General features: G+C 41.0%; 1 pseudogene; it reads right to left on the reverse strand.

The window, feature by feature from the left end:
• Positions 1-20809, reverse strand: part of LOC128520480 (basement membrane-specific heparan sulfate proteoglycan core protein-like) — a 119771-nt pseudogene that overhangs the window by 6433 nt on the left and 92529 nt on the right.

A 20809-nucleotide genomic window follows, 5' to 3' on the forward strand; every position in this document is an offset into this window, starting at 1 on the left:
CTTTGTAAAAGTGCTAGTACATGGTTGTTTCTGCAAGTGCTTATACGTTCACCTATGTAAGGTTGTGATTTCATTTTTTTATTCTTTTTTCTTATTGCCTTCGAGATAGTTATTACGTTTCTTTTTGTGATCTCTACTTTACTTAAGTCATGTTTGAGGACACTATTAGTCAGGATAACGTTAGCCCTCTGCGACAGCCCAGTGCTGTGTTCTCAGTAGGTAGGGGTAGAGGGAATATAGTTAATCACACTGAGAACTTATCTGAAATTTCACCTCGATGTGTTGGTAGGGGTAGATTCTTCTTTAATGCTGAAACTGACCATACACATGCATCTGATTCAGGTATTGGTGCCTCAGTGGGCCCAGCTGCTTGTTCCACTCCTTTTACGTGTCCAAATACTGATCGCGTTATCACTGAGTCTTTAGGCGGTATTATCTCTGATTTGGCACAGAAAATTGGTGAAAGCATTTCAACCAGTCTCAATTTAACACAACAGCCAGCCCTCATGCAGTCCATGTCAAATGTGCAGCACTCTAGTGGATGTGTTGATGGTTCCAAGCTGAAAGTTATTGTGCAACATGATGTTACGCCTCCACCATTCTTCAGAGGTGATAAGAGTGATTCATTTACCGTGCATGAATGGGAAGACATGATGCGCACTTATTTGAACAGTAGGAAATGCACTGACGATGCTGAGGTCTGTGAGTTCATTTTAGCTAGGTTAGCAGGAAAAGCAAGGGATGTAGTCAAAGTATCCCTGCGCAGCTTTTCTGGACCAACTGCTGCAGTGCCCCCTAGCAGAGTGTTTGATATTTTAAAGCGTAATTTCAGCGAGTCAACATATTCTAACATGCCTATGGCTGACTTTTATAACACACTTCCCAAAGTGGATGAGAGTCCAATGGATTATTGGATAAGGCTAAATAAGGCAATTGATGTGGCTGACGAGTGTTTGCATGGGCGGAACAAATGCGTTGAAGACCCAGCAGCTGAAGCTGTCATGATGTTTGTCTCTCACTGTCCAGATCCTGGACTTGCGTTGTCTTTTCAGTTCAAACCTGCTGAACAGTGGAGTGCGGCCGAGGTTCAAGAGCGGCTGGATTGTCACCATAGGGACACGAAAAGAGCTTCTATTAGAACCCCACGTTACCCATCTGTGTCCGCTTGCCATCAGAATACAGTGACGGTTTGTGATGATTCAGTATGCAGTCTTCCGAAACAACCTGAACTCCCGTCAGGTCAGTCACCAAGTTCTAATGTTCTGTTAAACCCCAACGCCGCCCCTTTTGTCTCAAATACCGATACGCAACAGCTGGTTGATATGATGGGTAAAGTTTTAGCGCTATGTACTGCCTCATTGTCAACGTCCAACTCGGCGTGTCCTAGCAGGGCCTCAGGTTTTAAGCCCGACGTTAGTCCGGCGTGTAGAGTATGTCAGTCAAAGGAGCATACAACGTATACTCACTGTATGCGTCATAGGCTGTGTCGTAACTGTTTCAAACCTGGACACTTTAAGAGTAACTGTACAAGGGAAGCAGACTCTAACCCACTTCCTCCTCTTACGCAGTTAAACTAAACAGCCCATGCGTGGAGGGGGTTAGCGTGGGCGGTGACGAACTTCCCCTTAAAGATGCGTTCGACCCAAAAGAAGTTTTTGTGAATAGTTGTAAATTGTTGCCACCTGACAAAACAGTGTTGTATGTGGGATCTCAGAAAATTGATGGAGCTAGTGATCTGTTTTATGCTCCTTTGACTGTCGGGGGCCGGTCCGTACTTAATGGTTTGCTTGATTCTGGCAGTATGGCTTGCACCCTGAGTACAGATGGCGAATCTAAGTTACGTGCTGATGGCGTTCTCCCAGAACCCTCTGTGATTCCCAGTGACATGGTCCTAGTTGGCTGTGGTGGTCTTACTGTTCATCCTAAATGCACGTATGATCTGGAAATTGAGGTATACGGGTCTAAGTTTATTGTGCCTACTTTGGTAGTACCTGGGCAGAAGGATGAGTTTATTATTGGCAGTAATGTCATCAAACATGTGCTTCGGAAGATGAAGGAGGAGAAGAAATACTGGGAGCTAATTTCCAGCCAAAGCGGCAACGCTGAGTGTGAAGAGTTTCTTGAGCTATTGAGCTGTACTTCTCGTTGGTCTGGGTCAACTCGACCTGAAAAACTTGGCTCAGTTAAGCTTCGTCAAGCAGTCACTTTACTTCCCAGGTGTGAGCACCTTGTCTGGGGAAAATTGCCTGGGAATGCTCATATTTCCCCTGGTAGCACGGTCATTGTTGAGCCCACTACATCACGTTCAGCGCCCCGTCATGTTCTTGTTGGGCGTGTGGTATCTCCTTTGTGGGGCGATCGGTGGGTGCCAGTGAAAATACTTAATCCCACCCAGTCTCCAATAACTCTTCGTCGTAATACAAAGCTGGCTGACGTGTCCCCTTGCTTGGCGGTGGAGGATGTTACTGTCACACAAGGTCTGTGCAGACCTCTCAATGTCACTGATTCAGCTTTCACCAAGCCTTTTCCATCTGTAGACCCAACGCAATTACTGCATGAGTATGGTTTGGGGGATATTGACATTGATGGGTGTGAGGTCTCAAAGTCATGTAAGGAGGAGTTAGCAAGTCTTATTGTGTCCTATTGTGACATTTTCTCGAGAGACAGGCTTGACTGTGGAGAGGTGAAGGACTTTGTCCACAGGATCCATCTGTGCGATGAGCGTCCTTTCCGTCTGCCCTATCGCAGAATTCCCCCTGCCCACTATCTCAAGTTAAGAGAGGTTCTTTCTGACATGGAGGAGAAGGGAATCATTAGTAAGTCCATCAGTGAGTACGCGTCTCCCTTGGTAATGGCCTGGAAGAAAGATGGCTCTCTGAGGGTTTGTACTGATTTTCGCTGGCTTAATGCAAAAACTGTCAAGGATGCTCATCCTTTGCCTCATCAGGCAGATTGCCTAGCTGCTCTTGGCGGCAATCTTCTGTTTAGCTCTATGGATTTAACATCTGGATTTTACAACATTCCTCTCCATGTGGCTGATCGGCATTACACAGCATTCACAACACCCATGGGCCTATATGAATATAATCGTCTTCCATAAGGCCTGTGTAATAGTCCAGCATCCTTTATGCGCATGATGCTTAGCATATTTGGTGATCTCAACTTTTCCAGCCTTCTTTGTTATCTTGATGACTTACTGATTTTCGCCCGTTCTGAACAGGAGGCCTTAACACGCTTGGAAGTGGTGTTTTCACGGTTGCGGACGAGTAATTTGAAATTGGCTCCGAAAAAGTGTCACTTTCTCAGGCAGTCTATCAAATTTCTTGGTCATGTGATCAGCGGTTCTGGTGTGTCCGTAGATGAAGACAAGGTAGCGGTCATTTCTGCTTTTCAGAAGAAAGACCTGATGAAAGAGGATGGCTCCACGCCTTCTTCAAAGAAAATAAGATCATTTCTGGGCATGGCCCTTTACTACCAAAGCTTTATCCCTGGATGTTCACGAATCGCAAAGCCACTGTTTAATCTGACAGCTGGCCAAAAACGGTTGGTAAAAGGGTCGTTTAGTCGAAAGCGAGCTGGAACTTTCCGTGAGTTGTCTCCCCAAGACTGGACCCTCGACTGTGACGTCGCCTTTGAGGGGTTGAAAAGAGCCGTTTTGGAGAGCGTAGTACTTGCTCACCCTGACTTTGAGCGTCCCTTTATTCTTTGTACTGACGCGTCATTGGACGGCCTAGGTGCGGTGCTTTCTCAAGTTCCTCCTGGTGGGGATAAGGCACGTCCAATAGCCTTTGCCAGCAAGTCCTTGAGCCGCAGCCAAGCCAATTACCCTGCACACAGACTGGAGTTCTTGGCTCTCAAATGGTCCATATGTGACAAGTTCAGCCACTGGCTTAAAGGCCATGAGTTCACTGTGTGGACTGATAACAACCCGCTCACATATATCATGACAAAACCTAAATTAGACGCATGTGAGCAGCGTTGGGTTTCAAAACTTGCTCCGTACAATTTTAAGATAAAGTACGTTCCTGGAAGATCAAATGTTGTGGCGGATGCACTCAGTCGCGACCCGTTCACCAAACCAGTAAGCCAGCGTCTCTTGTCTGAGCCTTATTCTGCATTGTTGGAGCAGGTAAACAGTATGGACGATGATTCTGTGCAGAAGACGTTCCATCTGACATGCCAGCCGCAAACACTTGACGCTGAACTCGAACAACGCTGCGAAACAGATTTTTCCATGACTGCTGAGGATGTGTCGTCCATTTTGTCATCTTGTGGTGATTGGGATTTAGGTGCTGTCTCCAGAGCAACATCTCTGGCTGATCACATGAGCTCTTTTGTTCCCGACTGCCAAGATGTCATCCACACCTTTTCATTGTCTGAACTGCAAAGTCATCAACACGAAGATCCAGTTGTTTCAAGGGTGACTTTTTATGTCAGTAGGAAGTGCAGACCTTCCAGACGTGAGCGTGTAAATGAGGGTTTGCATGTTTTGAGATTGTTGAGGCAGTGGGACAAACTCTCTTTGCTTAATGGTATCCTGTACAGAGCCATCAAAGATCCTCTCACAAGACACAAGAAATTTCAGTTTGTCTTGCCTGATTCCCTAAAACAGCGAGCTCTTTCTGGTGTTCATGATTTGGCTGGTCACCAAGGGCAACCACGTACCCTATCTTTAGCCCGCCAGAGGTTCTATTGGTCCGGAATGGAACAGGATGTGCGTGATTACGTCAGGAGATGTACCCGTTGTGTCCTGAGTAAAACTCCAGAACCGGCAGCAAGAGCACCTTTGGAGAGCATTAAAACCACTGCACCCTTGGAGCTTGTTTGTATTGATTTCTGGGCTGCTGAAAATAGGCACAATAAATCTGTTGACGTTCTTGTAATCACAGATCACTTCACCAAGCTAGCACACGCTTTTCCTTGCCAAAACCAATCTGCTAAGATCGTTGCAAAGAAACTTTGGGATGGCTTCTTCTGCGTTTATGGCTTCCCAAAACGTATCCATTCAGACCAGGGTGCTAGTTTTGAGAGCGAGCTTATAGCGGAGCTGCTGCTTCTTACCGGTGTTGACAAATCGCGAACTTCTCCATACCATCCAATGGGGAACGGTGGAACTGAAAGGTTTAACAGAACATTGGGTAACATGCTAAGATCGCTTCCTCATAGATCTAAACAAAAGTGGCCACAGTTAGTGCAGACTATGACTTTCGTGTATAACTGCACTGCCCATGAAACAACTGGGTTTGCCCCGTTTTATCTAATGTTTGGTAGGGTTCCGAGATTGCCTATTGACCTGATGTTTCAGAGTGTTCTTCGTGATGAGTCCATCTGTAATTATAATGACTATGTCCAATCTCTTGTCAGAGACCTGCAGTCTGCTATGGGGCTGGCTCAAATGAACTCTACTGCAGAACAAAAGCATCAGTCTGACCAATACAACAAGAAGGTTAAGGGTCTACCTTTGTTAGTTGGTGATCAAGTTCTCATTGCCAACAAAGGCTGTAGGGGTAAACGGAAGCTTGCCGATAAATGGGAGCCCACCATGTATTCCATTGTTTCCTCTAACCCATCTTTGCTCATTTATAAGATCCGCAGCAACTCTGGTCACGAGAGAGTAGTGCATCGGAATCTACTGTTGCCAGTTAACTTTCTCCCTTTGCCCACAGATGGGTCTGACTTTTCTGACCGTGAAAGTGGTGATATTGATCACTGTTCCGCGCCTTCTCAATCTGCACGTGATCTAGCTGAATCTGCAGTATCAGTTACAGATGATTCGTCACATGCAGATTCTCTGTCCGTCATTTCTCATAGGGCTGTCTGTGATGATGATCCTGTTGCTTCTTGGGTTTCATCCCATTCTTCTCAAACTCTTTCTGAGGCACATGATGATTTGTCAGTTGTCGATCATGATGCCGGTGCAGACGCCCCTTTACCGGTTATACCTGTCTCTAACTGTTCATGTGACCCTGTGGTTACCAGTGATTCCAGAAATCGGTACACCACCAGGCTTGGTAGAGTAATTAGGCCTGTCCGTAGACTAATTGCGTCAATGGTTTAACTTGAGTCCTTCCTAGGTAGTGAGCCTAGATCTCCAGTTATTGATATTTAGAGCTGTGCATTGTATTACATTGTATACTTTTTTTTTTTTTTTACATGCACTGTATGACATGCTGAGTTATTTGTTTTCTCATATATCTTTATAAATTCTGTCTTTACATCAGGTCTGGATATTTCTAAGTGTAATGGGCACTTTGTATGTGTCTGCAACATGTGTTGAAGTTTGGCCAACTTCATTCATATTTGCACCCCTTTGTTGGGGAGCTTTCTATGCTGATGGTCTGTTTTTTTCTGGAATGTGGACCAAATGATCCTTCTGACCTGAACAACACCTTGTTTGTGTGTTGCTTTTCATGTGTTTATATACTCTGTGAATTTTGTATAAATTCTGGGGGGGTGAGTGTAACAGGTATAGAAATTAACCTGTTAAATTGTTAGAATTTACACAAAATTGTTTATTTCATATACCTGATGTAGATGCCTGTTCGAGGTAGGCCCTTTCCCCTTTAAATCCTGTGATGTCATCTAAAGCCAATACAATTTCCTGTTTTGTCCTCTCCTCTTCCCTTTTCCTGATGGAACTGTATGGAAGAGGTATGTTGTTTCTGACTCCCTGTAATCCAATTAAATCTTTATTTTTATTATTCTTTTTATTTCTATATCTTTACTCCAGTTTGTGTGTATAATGTTATAAAATATATTTGCATGATTATTTTATGGCATTTTTCATTTTTTGGGTTATATTACCAATTTTGGCTTAAACATGTGGAAATCAAGCACATGATGTACATCACATTTATTTTATAGAGAACAAGGGCTATTCTCACTCGAAGGCTGTTTGTTCCTTTATGTGTCAGGTATGTTTCTTAATATTTAATTTTTAAGTTTATTTACATATGTTCAATTATTTATGCTGTAATTCTGCCCTTTTCCTGATGGAACTGTATGGAAGAGAGAACAAGGGCAATTCTTACTCGAAGGCTGTTTGTTCCTTTGTGTCAGATTAAATGCTTCCAGTGAACCGCCATCTGTGTCCCGTGTCTGATTCACACAACGCAGAATAAAGTCTAACTGGAGTGACCGGTTACATATGCTCACAATCCAAGGTTTAACTGTACTCTATTTTTTAATGTTGTCAAGGTATCTATATGAATATATTACTGATAAGACAATTAAAGACTCACTGTGCACTGTAATGTTGAGAGAATTACTGCGTCCTCCAGATTCAGACTGACACCAGTAAACTCCAGTGTGTGATGTAAAGAGGGAGCTGATGTTACATGTAGATCCTGAAACTAATGAACAATTAAACAGTGTCTCATTTGTGTGTCCTCTCACTGTCCATCCAGTAGAGTCTCTCTGGTCCTTACAGCTCAGTGAGAGAGAGTCAGCAGTAAAGTGTTGAGTTCTGCTGGGACTGATGATCAGAGACACTGGAGGAGATTCATCTGAAACACAAATGATTGTAAACAGAACATATTAAACATGCATGATGTAATCAATTAACAATAGACAGAAAAACAGACAGATAGGTCGATAGATAGATATTGATGGATATCAGTAATTTTATTCCTTTAAATCCTAATAATAATAATAATAATAAAATCACACACAATAGTTGTTAACGTATTTCCTCACCAGTGACACACAGAGGCTGTGGTTTGCTGTAGTATGTGTGAAAGACACTCTGCTCTGCACATATAAACTCCTGTGTGATTCAGAGTAACAGGACTAAGAGTGTTTGAGCCCCAGACATACTGTATGGAAGGAATAAACCATGAAGCATGCTTATCCAAGCAGTGCTCAAAAACGATAGAAAACTGAAGAAATCAAATACTGAAAGCTTGCCAACGCTTATAAGATTTATTTTACCTAAAAAAAACAAAATAAATCATCTGAAGAGGAGGAAGACCCAGATATACCACCCACTGAACAAGCTGCAGTGGCACCTGTCACTACTTTTGCCGGCAGCTCAGATGCGTGCCCTGTCCCTGATACCCAGCACCGCCCCATAATCTACTGGGAAGCAAAATCGTGCTTTCTAATGACTCAGCGGTTTGGACTGAGAAAATAACTGACCAACAAAGATGAAGTATTGACAAAAGGGCACCAGTTCAAATAAAGGATTCAAATTTTCCTCAAAACAGTGACAAAATTCCTCGACAAAATTTTCTCTAAAGAATTTAGAGAAATCGTTTAGTTTATTCAGTCAGTAGTAATCTTGTGTTTTGTTTTTGTTGTAAGCTCTTTGAAAGGGGAAGCACCTTCTGCAGTAGTGGATTTAGAATCTCATGATGTAAGAATCTGGAGCAGACACTGGGAGACACTGACAGTCAGGACAGGATTCTTAGAGTGAGAGCAGCTGTTTATGTTTTTCTACATCACATACAGTATCTACACCTACAGAGATGTTACATTACATCTACAAGGAGAATCTCTTGGAGCTTTATGACAATTTAAGCATTGCCTTGCATTAACTGTTAACATTGTCTATCACTGTTGCCTCAGGAGAGAGAAGCTTTTCCACTTTGAAGCAAATGAAACTGATCTGCGGTCCACAGTGTCCCAGGAACCAAAAGTAAAAAAAAAGAAAAAGGTGTAACAAAATATAAATCATATAAAAAATAAATTATAATTATCAGATTGTCCCCAATGATCAAGCAGAGGGTGGTGATGGCAAGGAAAATCTATCTGAGGAGGCAATGAGAAGAAACCTTCAGAGGAACCAGACTCAACAGGTAACTCGTCCTTATTTGGGTGATAACAGATCAGATAGACCAAATTGCTTTTATTAAACTTATTTATAACTTACAAGCAACATACATCTGTGTTTAAGGCAGTCTGAGAAAGAATACATTCGGGCCTAGTGGAAAAAAATGCCACTGTTTGTATGCAATCAGATACTTAAACCAAAGCAACTCTAACTTGTGTCAATTTTCATTTGGGAAATAACACAACTGAGCACACAAAACATGTAATACATGAACAGACCCTAAGACAGTCAAAACACACAGTCTAGTCTGAAAAATGGCACATTCTGATGTCAATCAGCTGTCTAAACCTTGGCACAAAAAGGTGTGGTCGCTAGTCAGAGAGACTGACTTTTTCTTTGTATGTTAGTGCACATCACAGCCAGCACATCCTCTGGCTGTGATGTACACTAACGTTTCATACACACTCGTGTAGTACGGAGCTGCCAGGAACATAACCACTACAGCGAGCATGCTGTATGTCTGTAAAGGATGTGAAAACATGCAAATAGTGATGCTACTATGACACAGAAGCTCCAAAACTTGTATTGAGCAGAAGTGGGCGTGTCCAAATAAAGCCTCGATTCGAGGTGTGTGTGACTTACCCAAGAGTCACGTGACCATTAACAAACGAAGAATTGTGTTTTCCGGAATCACGTGACCAACTCGTTTGGCGCTTAAGTAAAGGCTCATGCACTCTTCAGTTAATTTTCAAGTATTCAGAGATGTTGATTATGTGCATAAACATTTCTTTAAACAGTGCAACTACATCTACATATTACTTGTGCTGCGTGTGATGTTACGATCTAGTTGCTACACAAGATTTGTCCACTAGATATTAGTACAACGAGCTCTTGAATGAAGCTTCATGAAATGAATCTTTTGGTGAAACTATTGGCTGGGAGAAGCCTCGACACCTAAATGAAGCTTCATCTGGCCCTCACTACATGCAGAAAGACCTATCAGAGTAAAATAAATCTAATAACTATCCATTCTTAAACTCCCTGTTGTATCCTAAGATTGAAATGTTTGGACTTTTCATACGGATTCATACTCCTGATCAGACCGCAGCCATGTGTATATTCATGCTGAAATGATTCCAGACACAATGGTTCATTCTCATTCAGCAACGCTCGTGGAAAAGTGTGTCACTACAAGACTTGTTGGCAAGGTGGCCTAGCTGAAACTGACCATGTTGTTATTAGAGTTAAGAGTGTGTGTTGGTGTGGATGAGGCCCCCATTGGGAAGACTTTGTCCTGATTATACTGTTTTCAGATCATGCAGCACTCTCTAATCTTCTTAGGCTTTCAGACTCGGCACCATCATTACCAGTCATTCGACTTTTCTTTGATGTTGATGCTTATCTAAATTCATTCACCCTCACGCTGGTCATGACTTTACACACCAATGCTTAGAAATTATACTTTTTCTTTAATGCAAGTGTGTAAATATCTGGTGTGATGATTTATAAAGAAGCTCTACTGAGCATCTCTTACTCACCAGTAACATTTACCCAGAGTGCATCACTGTAGTGTGTGTAGTAGACTGGGTTTCCTCTTCCAGCTCTGCACCTGTACTGACCTCCATCAGAGACACTAACTGATCTGATAAAGTAGTAAAATGTTCCAGTCTCAGTCTCAGTGCTCTGTGTGTCTTTAATCCAGTAAAACTTCCATCCAGCAGACGGCAGCTTCAGTGTACAGGTCAGAGTCACTGAGTTTCCCGTCAGTGCAGCTCCTTTAAGGTCTAATGTGAGTTCAGATTTAGGTTTTTCTGCGGGAAATGAAATACATAGTTTATGATACAGAGCAGGTTGGTCTTGGGAGACATATTAGGAAGTTTGAGAAATTATCTTAATTTTTATCACTGTGTTTTGCTTAAATATCAATTAAAGTGGGTTTTGTTACCACATCACAACAAGTAAACAAATGAATAAATGTACATTATTTATATGAGTTATATGGACACAGTAAACTAAGTAGAAACGTAGAAGTTGTGTGTGCATGTTAAATAATAAATAGAGCGTGCTTTTCTGTCAGTGTTGGGTGTAACGCGATACAAAGTAACATTAGAGTACTTGGATTATTTTTTTGATGTAACTTGTAATCTAACACGTTAGGTCCGCCATTTAGGTACTCAGTTATTTCATTATATTTTTAAGAATGTAATCCGTTATTTAGACAATTTATGTAATCCAGGAGCCAGACAGCAGTCATTCCCAATCTCTTAGTGTGTGTGTAAAAGTCGTCCAAACCCCCCCCCCCCCCCCCTTGATATTCCTGATGTTATATCAACGAGGACAGACGCACGGAAAGATGGAAACCTAATCACAGCGCCAAAACTCGCGGTGAATCATGATGACATGTACTTACGGCCACCGCGCGAAACCAGGTAGGTGAGATAGGGGTATTAGTAGTTAACAGATTATGGGCCAAACTTCTCTGAGTGATGATGGTAGAATAATTATAAAGGTCTTGACTAAAACAACATGCATGAGGAATCACAAAGGAGTTTTCATTTTCTGCAATAGAAAAGTACTCAAACTAGTTACTTTTATCAGAAAGTAACACTGTAATGTAACTGATTACTTTTTAAACACAGTAATTTTGTAATGTAATTAGTTACTTTAAAAAGTAACGTCCCCTAACACTGTTTTCTGTTTGGCAGTTTTGGTTGACACACACTGCTCACAGTGTGTATTTAAAAATCATCTTCATTCAACTAAACTTACAGATCTTTACTGTAAAGCTAAAAAACATAAAACTATTTTCTCAAACATGCAGAATCATGACAGTGGCGTCAGTTTCCATGCCCATATTTCACAGACATTTTAATCATTTTCTAACAATTTAAAACAAAATCAAAAAGAAAATGATGCTCCAGCAGTCAGACTGGTATCAGAAAGGTGTGATGCTTCCTGTCTTTAACATTAATTAAAGAAATGAAAGGCCTTAAAAAGGGATCTGCAGCTCTCTGGGCACTTTTTAAGGGGTAAATGTTAAAGCTAGGCTAACGGCTAACTGCTAATATCTAACATAGCCTTCTCTAGCTCTTAAGACAGAGAGAAAAAACTGAAAGAAAATCAAGTTTGTCAGAATGCAGGATCTGAGCTTGAAAGTTAACACACACACACTTTGGAGATTTATAAGTCATGCAGACTCAGTTAAAAAGGAGTGTAACTTGTGACCTTTAAATGTAAACAGACAGAAGGAAGCTGAAAATTCACTCACTCAGAAACAATGACACTAAAGGCTGAGAGTCTCATCACCGTACTGTACTTGACATCTTCTGTACATTTTAAGCAATTTCCCTTTTGGATTAATAAAGTTCTTTCTTGAATGTCTGTTTTATACTTTCACTCATAAATCCTGGTTTGACATTTACGACCCTTGTTATATTAATTAAAATCTCTTTAGTCAATAATAACAATAATAAATTATACAACAAAAATATATAAATTACCACCCTGCCAGATCAGAATGTAATCTAAGGATCTAAAAAAAAAAAAATAGGGCTGTATGCACAGACACACACACACACACAAACCTAAAACCAACAAGGTAAAATAAAGACAAAGAACAGTGATGAGTCCCCCTATAACAAGAGAAGGAAAAATAAAGTACAGTTAAACCTTGGATTGCGAGCATAATTAGTTACGGAAGAGTGCTCGTATATTAAAACTGTGAATTTCCCTCATAAGAAATAATGGAAACTCAGATGATTCGTTCCACAACCCAAAAATATTCATATAAAAATAATTTATACAAAATATAAAGAAAAAATAAAACAAATTAACCTGCATTTTACCTTTGAAAAGAATCAATACCAGAGAGAGGAGAGGAGGAAGGGGGGAAAGGGGGCTGCTGTGTAGGATAACTTTCACACACACACACACACACACACACCCGCATGCACACATACATATACACACACGCACCAGTTTACTGATAGGGACTCTCACTCAACCCAGCGCACGCACGCACACACACACACACACACACACACAGGCACTAGTGGCGGTAGGGGGTGAGATGGCTGCTCTGTAAGACAACTTTCACATACACATCAGTTTACCGAATAGAGACTCACACAAGCGCGCAGGTGAGTCTCTTTTCGGTGTGTCCCACACACATACTGTACAAACACAAAATAAAAGATGCTTTACACACACACATGTGGTTACAGTGTTATAGTAAACAGTACACGTGTGCACGGATGCTAACTATACGAGTGACGCATGCGAACTAAGACCGAGCAGGGGAGACACGTGTGTGCTATATGACACTCGATGATACTTGGTACTCGTAAATCAAGACTCACTCGTTTTTCAATTTATTTTCTAAAAACTTAGCTTGTCTTGTGGAACACTCGCAAATGGCAGAAAAAAAATAGGAAAAGTGAAAAACAGTAAAGAAGTCTCAAAACCCTATAACATAATAAGTCTCAAGCTGATTAAGTAACAAACGAACTAAAATAAAAAAAGAAATAAAAAAATCCACACTCTAGATCAGCATAAAAAACAAACAAAAAAAAACAATCATCTAAATTCACTCTAACGTGGTGAAAAAAATATTCTTAAATGCAACCTGTAAAAGTCGAACTGATTTACTGATCTGAAACAGCAAATTTACCTTCAAATGAGTCCCCACAAGATCATTACCCGCACCTACAAGGTCATGTGTACCAGCACCCACATTATAACAACACACACACACACACACACTCACCGGATACAGAGAGTGTAACACCTTCATTCATCTCTGAGATCTGAGAGTCACTTCTTCTCGTCCCTCTGCAGGTGTATTTACCCTCGTAATAACTCCAGTCCTGTCCTGTAATATTCACTGTAAACACCTGTGTTGTGCGGTGTGGGGTCTTTGTGTTATCATTCTTATACCAGCTGTATGTCCACTCAGTGTCTCCTCCTCCCTCTATGTTACACCTGAAAGTCACTCTCTCTCCTCTGAACACCTGTGTATCAGGATTTATAATCACCACAGGTTTAGGACTCTCTGTAGACACACACACACACACACACACACACACACACACACACACAAACAAAAATGTAAAAAAGAATATCAATCATGAAATAATGTACATAAACATTCAGAGTGTAGATACAGTAAATCTGTTCACATGTAAATGATTAAACTCTGTCACACTACAATCACTACTGATGAAGTAAATGTAGATCACAATTTTAAATACAGACTCAACACTAAATAATCATCTCACTGTACTGACAATTCACATCCCGTTAGGTTTAAGAGAAAGAGAGTCTAAATTGTTACGTTTTATACAAAAAGCTTCCAGCAGTCACCAGCTGTTTGATGTATAAACATCTGGATACGAGCTGTAGGAAGTGTTACTACATAAGGAGTCAGGAAGCACAATGAGGGGTGTTTAATGCTCAGAGAGGGAATGAGAATGTTTATATCATATTATAAAACCTCACACATAAACACTGTCCATGCCTAAATTACAGTGTGTTAGTTATCATGACCTGTGATGAAATAAGTAAATACAATCCTGTGGGATTTACAGGGAATAAAAACCTTGTAGATGTGATTAAGAGAATAATTCTGTAAACAAAACAGTAGAAAGATAAACAACTTTAGAGAACAATCTGTAAATACCAAAAACATTTGAATCAGTAAATCAGTCATTCTCTGCTACATGAGCCTGACCTTGTTGCTATTAAACATATTATTATAATAAGATTTACAGTGGCTTGCAAAAGTATCCGTCCCCCTTGAACTTTTCCACATTTTGTCACATTACAGCCACAAACATGAATCAATTTCATTGGAATTCCACATGAAAGACCAATACAAAGTGGTGTACACTTAAGAAGTGGAATGAAAATCATTCATGATTCCAAACATTTTTTACAAACAAATAACTGCAAAGTGGGGTGTGTGTAATTATTCAGCCCCCTTTGGTCTGAGTGCAGTCAGTCGCCCATAGACATTACCTGATGAGTGCTAATGACTAAATAGAGTGCACCTGTGTGTAATCTAATGTCAGTATAAATACAGCTGCTCTGTGACGGCCTCAGAGGTTGTCTAAGAGAATATTGGGAGCAACAACACCATGAATGTTTATAGCACTGCGTCAGCATCTAAACGAGGGGTGTGTGTGTGTGTGTGTGTGTGTGTGTGCGCGCGCGCGCGCGTCATGAGGGTTATAGAATTACAAAGCCCCGCCCTCATCTCCTCTACTCACACCACATCTCTGTTGTGTTAATTCCAGCACACACACACCTCTAGTCAGGTTCTCCAAACGTCCCAGCAGGAGCGTCTCTGTACATCAGGACTGTTGTGATCACACTGACTGACACATGTTCAGGGAGACTGTAACTAACGGTGATTCACTAACTTGGAGGAGAACATGACATCAGTGACTATCTACAACAGCAAGTACAACAGTGACATCACTGTCTCCAAGACCAACAGCGCACGATGTAACCAGAAGCCATGGATGACTGCAGAGGTCCATGTGCTGCTGAAACCCCAAGACAAAGCAACAGAAAAGCTCATCTCCTTCCTCACATCACTGCCTGGTTTGGGAACTGCACTGTCTCAGACCACAAGACCCTGCAGCAGACAGTGAGGACAGCTAGGCTCATCTGTGTCTCTTTTCCCTCCATCACAGACATTTACAACACACACTGCATCAGCAAGACCACCAGCATTGTGGTGTGTGTGTGTGTGTTTACATACACGCTTTATCATTCTGCATCTGGTAATCGGTGATCAAACACTCAGGACCACAGAACCAGTTTCTTCCCACAAGACATCAGATTTTTCAACACACAGGTAATGGGGGGATGCAGGCACACACGCGCACACACACACACACTAACTCATGGAAAAAAGTTAATAAAAAAAAAAAAACATCGCCACTCCAACATCCCTTTGTCTCTTATTTCCATTTTACAGAGTTGGCAACCCTAACACACACACACACACACCTGTAATCAGCTGATAACTCCTCCTACACACTCCCTCTCTAATCTCTACAGTCTCTTACACTCAGTGTTTCAGTATAAAATCTCGCCCCTGGTCCTCTTCACTCATTCACACTCAGACTCTCCACTCGAGCATGGTGATGTTTCTGAAGCAGTAACTTTATGAAGACCATTAAACAGCCTCTCAGCAGCTTATTAAAAGAGTTTTACAGGTTTTTGTGACATTTTCCACTAAATCTAAACTAGTGTTGTTCCACTTGATCTCCAGCTCAGCTCACACCGGCCCTGCTCAGCCGTGCTCACACTGTCTCTCTTTAACTTTAATACAATCATCTACAGGAAACACTTCTCTGTGTCTAACTGTGTAAATGTTACTGTATTGTGATGCTGATCACATGGTGTTTATATGTTCAGTGTTGTACAGAATCACATGAGAGAAAGTCTCTTACTCACCAGTAACGTCTAACTGGAGTTCATTACTGTAGTATGTGGTGTACTCTGGTTTTCCTCTTCTAGCAAAGCACCTGTACCAACCTCTATCAGAGACACTAACTGATCTGATGTTGTAGGACTTTTTTACAGTCTCAGTCTCAGTCTTTTGACCAACTTTAATCCAGTAAAACTTCCATCCACTAGACTGTGGTGTCAGTGTACAGGTCAGAGTCACTGAGTTTCCTGTCAGTGCAGCTCCTTTAAGGTTCGATGTGAACACAGGTTTTGGTTTTTCTGTAAAAAAAAAAAAAAAGTACAGTATCAGAATGTGAAGTAGTCTTTATTACACAAATCACCTCTACAGTAAAACACTATTACTCTCTCAGTGACGACACTAAACAAATCAGGACTAATGTCACATTGTTTATAAATCTTTAGTTATTCAAATGATGTGAATTAAAATCATTTAAAATATTAAATGTAAAGTGTCAATAATATTAAAGTAAGAGTCACAAAATAACTATGTGATGATGCAACTCCCTAATCCCTCTACATCAACTTATTATAATAGGTATATAAAAGTACAATTAATTTGGGGAAGTGGAACAGAAATAGCAAAACTACACATATAATCTATATTGGAAGACATATTAGGAAACTTTGAAAATAATCTTTTTAAACTTTGTTTTGCCTAAACATCAATAAAACAGTGTAGTGTTGCCACCTTACAGCACTCTCACTCACACACACACACACACACACACACACTTAAATAAATGTACATCATACTGAACACACACTGGAGAGTGATCACACACACCAATGAAACTGTACAAACACAAAGTAGGGACATGACACACACCTGAGAGACAACACACATGCCAGAGATGTGCTGTGACCTTCTAGCCCACCGTACATCACCTATACAATCTATATGTAACACTTTCTCATTATAATGAAATTCCTGATTAAACTTGAGTGTAACTGTATCTGAGTTTACTGATGTCACTGTATTTTCTTTCCTCCGTGATCTTAATAAATATTGTGTCAAATTAAAATTTCATTTGTCACATACACAGTCATACACAGTACGATATGCAGTGAAATGCTTAGACAACTGCTCGTGCTAAAAATAGAAGACTATGAATAGTAATAGGAAATAAATATGAAAATTAAAATAAAGGGTAAATAAAACTAGGAAAGAATAAAATAAAATATAAAAACTAAAGGTAAAAAAATAAATAATTAAATGACAAAAATACACAATATAGAAAATATTTGAAGAATGTATGAAGAAATATAAAACAATAAGAGCAGCTGAACGGGTAGGTAGGTATATATATATATATATATATATATATATATATATATATATATATATATATATATATATATATATGTAATTTTTGTGTGGAATGGAGTTAGAATAAATGGAAAGAATGGTAATGTCCAGAGTTTGTGCAATCCACATATTTAAAGTGTCTAGTGCAGTGCAAATATGCTTAAAAGTGATTTATTTAAAGTGATTTGTGACAGTGATATGATGACCACAAAGTGTAGTTGTGCAGTGGTAAACGAATGTCCAGAATGTCCAGTGTGTGTGTGTAAAAACCATATGTGTGGGTCAGTACTTTGTGGTGGTGTGATTGAGAGACCGTATCGCCTGTGGGAAGAAGCTCCTGCTCAGTCTCTCTGTGTTGGCCTTTAGGGAGCGGAATCACTTTCCTGACCTCAACAGAGAGAACAGTCCATTGTTGGGATGGCTGAGGTCCTTCACGATCTTTCTGGCCATGATCCAGCACCACCTGCTGTAGATTGAGTGCAGGTCAGGGAGCTCGGTGCGGATGATGCGCTCAGCTGATCGCACCACCGTCTGTAGAGCTCGTCTGTACTGCATGGTGCTGTTCCCGTGGGGCCACTCTGCCACTCTACCCGTCGCCACCGCTTGGCACCATCGTGCCCGCATGACAGCTGACAGATGGCCTAACTTTTACCTTAGAATATTCTGGTATACAGAGTAGTTCATGGTCAACTTAATGACTGCAAGGTGCGCAGGTCCTGTGTCTGCAAAAATAAGCCCAAATTGTCAGCTCTCTTCCGCCTTGCTCGACATACGAGGTTTTTCAGCCAAACATGTTACTGGGCCTTGAAGCCAAACAACTCCACTTCTTCGGTCTTCTTTGTCCATAGGAAATTGTTCCAGAAGTCTTGTGGTTTGTTCAGATGTAGTTTTTCATCCAAAAAAATATTCATATAAAAATTATTCATAGAAAATTTTAGCAAAAATAAAACCAATTAACCTGCACTTTACCTTTGAAAAGAATCAGGCTGTGTGTGTGAAGCAGAGGCAGGAGAGGAGGGCGAGGTTATTGTGTAGGATGACTTTCACACAAACATGTACTCGCGCACACACACACACACACACACACACACACACACACACAAACAGCGCAGCAATGAGCATTTACTTAGATCATGATACATACATTTAAACAATTTATTCATACTGTTTTACATTGAAATTTACAGGCTTGTTACTGTATGATTTACTCCGATAAAGAGCCGTATAAGAACAGTGGCAGCTGAAACACCTAAAACAGATGCAGGATTATTTTTTTTTTAGTCTAAATAAAATGCTTTTATAAATGTGGGCTATTGTTATCTACTTCAGATATTTGTTAATTTAATTTAAATGAGGTTTGGGCTCGGGATTTTAATTCGGCGTCGTGATCCTCCTGTAATTTCCTACGTAGTCTAATCAGCGCTCAACCGCACGCATAAAGTTTTCCAGAGCGCATCTTTGGAAAATATCACTGATATTTAAACGGATACGAGGAGGAGGAGGGTTACTGTGTAGAAAGACTAACACAAACATGCACGCGCGCACACACATGCCCGCGTGACATTACTTAGACTGCACATTAAGTTTGTGTGGGGAATCCCTGATGCCATTCTATCTATACTTTCTTGGACTGTGAACTCTGTTTTGTTGAGGATTTTACAAATTTAGGACAGTTTTACAGGACAGACATTTTGTATCATCATTCATTGAAACCGGTGTGGCCGACTCATCCCCCCCCCCCCCCACACACATACCATATACCGGACTTTAGACATTTTATACTTTCAGTTACACACTGAAGATATTGTATATAATTGTAAATATTGGCATGGCGTATTGGATTATTGTGCATGTTCGAGCGTGCTGTGGCTTGCTGCGGTTTCTCAGCTGGTTCTTGTACGTTTTTACTTGTTTTTAATAATCATACACTATTATTTATTTATAACTTTTAAATCAGGCATTTTGAAAGTCATTTCTTAGTTATGCAGCACTAATTATGTTTTCGGTGATCAGCACACAGCACTCAGGATCATCTGATCGCATTAAAGCCGGTCGGCATTGGAGACCTGGTTGTGTATAGGACTCTATTTATCCCAGAGGAAACTTGCTTAAATGTTTAAAGTTCTTTAATTTTTTTCTTTTTTTTTCTTTCGGCTGTTCCCTTTCTGGGGTCGCCACAGCGAATCATTTGCCTCCATCTAACCCTATCCTCTGCATCCTCTTCTCTCACACCAACTAACTTCATGTCCTCTCTCACTGCATCCATAAATCTCCGCTTTGGCCTTCCTCTAGACCTCCTGCCTGGCAGTTCCAACCTCAGCATCCTTCTACCGATATATTCACAATCTCTCCTCTAAACATGTCCAAACCACCTCAATCTGGCCTCTCTGACTTTATCTCCAAAACCTCTAGTCCCTATGATAAACTCATTCTTGATCCTATCCATCCTTGTCACTCCCAAAGAGAACCTCAACATCTTCAGCTCTGCTACCTCCAACTCTGCCTCCTGTCTTTTCTTCAGTGCCACTGTCTGTAAGCCGTAGAGCATTGCTGGTCTCACCACTGTCCTGTACACCTTTCCTTTCATTCTCGCTGATACTCTTTTATCGCACAACACACCTGACACTTTTCTCCACCCATTACAACCTGCCTGTACCCGCCTCTTCACCTCCTTTGAACACTCTCCGTTGCTCTGGACCGTTGACCCTAAGTACTTAAAATCCTGCACCTTCTTTACCTCTGCTCCCTGTAGCCTCACCAATCCTCCTGGGTCCCTTTCATTTACACACATGTATTCCATCTTGCTGCGGCTAACCTTCATTCCTCTGCCTTCCAGAGCATACCTCCACCTCTCCAAATTTTCCTCCACCTGTTCCCTGCTCTCGCTACAGAGCACAATGTCATCTGCAAACATCATAGTCCATGGGGACTCCTGTCTTACCTCATCTGTCATCCTGTCCATCACCAGAGCAAACAAAAAGGGGCTTAGAGCCGATCCTTGATGCAGACCCACCTCCACCTTGAACTCTTCTGTCACACCTACAGCACATCTTACCACTGTCTTACAGCTCCCATACAGGTCCTGCACCACTCTAACATACTTCTCTGCCACTCCAGACTTCCTCATACAATACCACAGCTCCTCTCTTGGCACACTGTCATACGCTTTCTCTAAATCTAAAAAAGACACAATGCAACTCCCTGTTACCTTCTCTGTACTTCTCCGCCAGCATCCTCAAAGCAAATACTGCATC

This window comes from Clarias gariepinus, chromosome 1, assembly GCF_024256425.1.
Source record: "Clarias gariepinus isolate MV-2021 ecotype Netherlands chromosome 1, CGAR_prim_01v2, whole genome shotgun sequence".
In the NCBI taxonomy this organism is placed as follows: domain Eukaryota; kingdom Metazoa; phylum Chordata; class Actinopteri; order Siluriformes; family Clariidae; genus Clarias; species Clarias gariepinus.